The sequence below is a fragment of the Schistocerca gregaria genome, unplaced genomic scaffold (assembly GCF_023897955.1).
Source record: "Schistocerca gregaria isolate iqSchGreg1 unplaced genomic scaffold, iqSchGreg1.2 ptg000483l, whole genome shotgun sequence".
In the NCBI taxonomy this organism is placed as follows: domain Eukaryota; kingdom Metazoa; phylum Arthropoda; class Insecta; order Orthoptera; family Acrididae; genus Schistocerca; species Schistocerca gregaria.
The window spans coordinates 1,262,501-1,267,500 of NW_026061892.1; the positions used below are offsets into that span (position 1 = coordinate 1,262,501).

A 5,000-nucleotide genomic window follows, 5' to 3' on the forward strand; every position below is an offset into this window, starting at 1 on the left:
AGCCGCCTGTCCCTCTAAGAAGAAAAGTAATCGCTGACAGCACGAAGGATGTCACGCGACTAGTTAGCAGGCTAGAGTCTCGTTCGTTATCGGAATTAACCAGACAAATCGCTCCACCAACTAAGAACGGCCATGCACCACCACCCACCGAATCAAGAAAGAGCTATCAATCTGTCAATCCTTCCGGTGTCCGGGCCTGGTGAGGTTTCCCGTGTTGAGTCAAATTAAGCCGCAGGCTCCACTCCTGGTGGTGCCCTTCCGTCAATTCCTTTAAGTTTCAGCTTTGCAACCATACTTCCCCCGGAACCCAAAAGCTTGGGTTTCCCGGAGGCTGCCCGCCGAGTCATCGGAGGAACTGCGGCGGATCGCTGGCTGGCATCGTTTATGGTTAGAACTAGGGCGGTATCTGATCGCCTTCGAACCTCTAACTTTCGTTCTTGATTAATGAAAACATACTTGGCAAATGCTTTCGCTTCTGTTCGTCTTGCGACGATCCAAGAATTTCACCTCTAACGTCGCAATACGAATGCCCCCGCCTGTCCCTATTAATCATTACCTCGGGTTCCGAAAACCAACAAAATAGAACCGAGGTCCTATTCCATTATTCCATGCACACAGTATTCAGGCGGGCTTGCCTGCTTTAAGCACTCTAATTTGTTCAAAGTAAACGTGCCGGCCCACCGAGACACTCAACAAAGAGCACCCTGGTAGGATTTAAACGGGGTCCGCCTCGGGACGCGAAAGCACCCCTTCGGCTCGCCCCACCGGCAGGACGTCCCACGATACATGCCAGTTAAACACCGACGGGCGGTGAACCAACAGCGTGGGACACAAATCCAACTACGAGCTTTTTAACCGCAACAACTTTAATATACGCTATTGGAGCTGGAATTACCGCGGCTGCTGGCACCAGACTTGCCCTCCAATAGATACTCGTTAAAGGATTTAAAGTGTACTCATTCCGATTACGGGGCCTCGGATGAGTCCCGTATCGTTATTTTTCGTCACTACCTCCCCGTGCCGGGAGTGGGTAATTTGCGCGCCTGCTGCCTTCCTTGGATGTGGTAGCCGTTTCTCAGGCTCCCTCTCCGGAATCGAACCCTGATTCCCCGTTACCCGTTACAACCATGGTAGGCGCAGAACCTACCATCGACAGTTGATAAGGCAGACATTTGAAAGATGCGTCGCCGGTACGAGGACCGTGCGATCAGCCCAAAGTTATTCAGAGTCACCAAGGCAAACGGACCAGACAAGCCAATCCGATTGGTTTTGATCTAATAAAAGCGTCCCTTCCATCTCTGGTCGGGACTCTGTTTGCATGTATTAGCTCTAGAATTACCACAGTTATCCAAGTAACGTGGGTACGATCTAAGGAACCATAACTGATTTAATGAGCCATTCGCGGTTTCACCTTAATGCGGCTTGTACTGAGACATGCATGGCTTAATCTTTGAGACAAGCATATGACTACTGGCAGGATCAACCAGGGAGCTGCGTCAACTAGAGCTGAGCAGCCGGCCGCCCGGGAGTGTGTCCCGGGGGCCCGCGCGAACACGCAAGCGTCCGCTCAATTATTCTGCAAACAGGAGGAGGCCGAGCTCCCCTGCACGATACACCTCGAAACCCTCTCAGGTCCCGGCGGCGCGCAGCGCCGTCCTAGGTACTTGGTCGGTTTCGAGAGAGGCGCAATCGCCCGGAGTTAGGCGAGTAGACGGTTTTAGTGAGAACACCCTTGCTCCCAACTGAGCTTGCCGCTGCCGACAGAGGCCCGGGAGCGTGCTGTCGTGGCATTGCCGGCGGGAGACAACACGCGCCACCTATGGTGACCGGCAGCTCCAACGCCAGCGCCACACAAGGGCAAAGCCCCACTTGGGTGCAGAAGCGAACTCTCCCAGCACAGCGCACGCGCCAACACGTCCGCACAACTGCGATACAAACCACCTGCGAGAACCGCTGGGGCGACCGAGCAGCAGACGGCGTCGCGGCGCCGAGTGCCAGGCGGCGGCGCATCCTCAACGCACACAGTCCTCAATCAGACCAGCACACTGCAGATGTCCACCGCGCTTCGCACCGGGCTCGGCTGAACCAACTTTGGCCGCCAGGCGCCGCGTGCAGGGTGCGCCGCAGCGTAGCTGCGCCGCCTGCCGGGCCCGTCGGCTGGCGCTCCTGCCACTCGGCGCCCCCCACCAGCCGCCTGTTGCGCGTGCGCCCACGCAGCGCGCGGCCAACACGCCGGGCGGCCCCCCTTCACCGGCCGGGAACAGTCCCACCAAGCCACCGCCGCGTATCGCTTCATACCCACATGGGCCTAGTCACGTGTGTGGATGTGGCGGGTACCGCTGAAACAACCGGTTAATAGCTGTACCGATCGTCGCCATCACAGATTCACCTCCAGCGTGAACAACCGCTCAACAACGGATTTCCAGTTCATTTGCGTATCTTGGGCAGTAAACGTAGATGTCCACCTACATTTGCGAATTCAACAATTCTTGCATGCCAGGATGTCATGTGTCACGACACGCTACATCAGACCACATACACACTGCGACATGTGCAGAAGAGAACACGTGGAAGGTGGCCCGCGCACGTATGCGATGTCCCTTCCGCGATCCACTGTCAACCGGCATCTGCGGCATGTCCCAGATATGGAACGCGGTCCACCAGGGTAGCACTTTGTGTGAGGCAATACGACAAAGTCGGAATACACGCGTCACTACATCAGACGGCTCACGCTGACCTGACCTGACTCACCGCACCACCACCCCCAGCGACCCAGGGTGACATACAATGCGTTCGTACGTTCCTCCCACACGCCTCTACGGCGTACCACAGTGCAACCTAGCTGTTATTGGGAGACGAGACAAGTAGCATCGAGCACAACATATGGAAATTGAGATTCGACACCGTTGGGCACAGCCAGCGTACGGTCACACGTATCACACTACTTCACTCTGTACGTAACGACCGATGATCGGTACAGCGTGTGGGTTACGCGTACGACATCAGCGGACAATGGACACAGACCATACCACGACGTACACTGAGGGCGTCGACATCTGAATGCAACTGAACAGCTGCGAGGCTCATTTAACACTCAAACGCCAGACCGACCAGCTTGAGAGGACAGAGACACAAAGAGGGGGACAGAGGGAGGGGGGGGGCGATATAGTCCTATTGCAGTACAATTGACAGTGGATAGCGGGAATATGTGGAAAGTAAGCAACACTCGCAAGACATCTACATGAGGATAACAACGACACCAGAGATTCCGAGCAGTGAACTATGTTAGGCAAAGGGACAACGTGGGTTAGGTTAAGGGACAACGTGGGTTAGGTTAAGGGACAACGTGGGTTAGCTTAAGGGACAACGTGGGTTAGGTTAAGGGACAACGTGGGTTAGGTTAAGGGACAACGTGGGTTAGGTTAAGGGACAACGTGGGTTAGGTTAAGGGACAACGTGGGTTAGGTTAAGGGACAACGTGGGTTAGGTTAAGGGACAACGTGGGTTAGGTTAAGGGACAACGTGGGTTAGGTTAAGGGACAACGTGGGTTAGGTTAAGGGACAACGTGGGTTAGGTTAAGGGACAACGTGGGTTAGGTTAAGGGACAACGTGGGTTAGGTTAAGGGACAACGTGGGTTAGGTTAAGGGACAACGTGGGTTAGGTTAAGGGACAACGTGAGTTAGGTTAAGGGACAACGTGAGTTAGGTTAAGGGACAACGTGAGTTTGGTTAAGGGACAACGTGAGTTAGGTTAAGGGACAACGTGAGTTAGGTTAAGGGACAACGTGAGTTAGGTTAAGGGACAACTTGAGTTAGGTTAAGGGACAACTTGAGTTAGGTTAAGGGACAACTTGAGTTAGGTTAAGGGACAACTTGAGTTAGGTTAAGGGACAACTTGAGTTAGGTTAAGGGACAACTTGAGTTAGGTTAAGGGACAACTTGAGTTAGGTTAAGGGACAACTTGAGTTAGGTTAAGGGATAATGTGGTACAACCACAGTTAGGTTAAGCGGTAATGTGGTACAACCACAGTTAGGTTAAGCGATAATGTGGTACAACCACAGTTAGGTTAAGCGATAATCTGGTACAGCCACAGTTAGGTTAAGCGATAATCTGGTACAGCCACAGTTAGGTTAAGCGATAATCTGGTACAGCCACAGTTAGGTTAAGCGATAAAGTTGGTTAAATTTGGTATTGTGTGGGAAGGGGGGCAGAGAGAGGGGGGGGGTGGATAGTGGTGGCAGTACGCGGATGCCTGAGTCACCGTCAGATACGTCACGTCGGTTCGATGCTTGTAGCAAGAGGCTGGCGGATCTGTGTCTCTCACTTCTGCAATTTTTCATGTGGTATAACACGAGGGCGGGGGGTGATATTTGGTGCCCCTCTGTGTAGGATGTGTGTTGGTTTATCTGAGCAATGGTAGTTGTCGGAGGAGTGGGGTATTGTGCTTTTATAGGTGGACCTACTGCTCTGGTTATCATAGTGTCGACGGTGCAATGTGGCAGAGAGGATGCACTCGACATTGTCGCATTCCAGATGTTTACGTATTGTGTGTCTCCGTTGCAGGCCGAGAGTGGTGCATGTTCGAGTGTGTGGCTGACGTGCGATTCACGTTGTGTGCCCAGTCTTACAGCACGTATAGGGACATTCGCATAAATCATCTATATGTGGCCTTGCATCATTTACTAAGCAGTGCCGTGAGACGACCGAACTATTAGGAAAGTACTGATGTACCGCATAATGTTTACCTTCCACCACACGGCGAGTATCGACTCTGCCCAGCGTTGCCACCGCAGGCAGCGGTCACCGTCACCATTGTGCGGCGGAACGGAACATCTATATCCTCAGAGGGGCACTCTTTGCCGCCGGGCGTCAGGTCTCGCGGCCTGCCGGCCAGCGCCCATGACGAACTTACTGCATGTATAGGGACAGCGGGAATTTGGCATACTTGATATAACTCTTCATGAGACGCAAGATATAGGGGTGGATTGCAACTTACGA

The 5,000-nt window shown here is 53.3% G+C and overlaps 1 non-coding gene across 1 annotated transcript in view; it reads right to left on the bottom strand.

Moving 5' to 3' along the window:
* The window catches only part of LOC126313486 (small subunit ribosomal RNA), a 1,893-nt gene extending 403 nt beyond the window's left edge, over nucleotides 1-1,490 (bottom strand). Inside the window, exon 1 of the ribosomal RNA XR_007555175.1 lies at nucleotides 1-1,490. This exon is cut by the window's left edge and continues 403 nt beyond it. This is a non-coding gene — a ribosomal RNA (small subunit ribosomal RNA).
* Nucleotides 1,491-5,000: the final 3,510 nt, after the last annotated feature.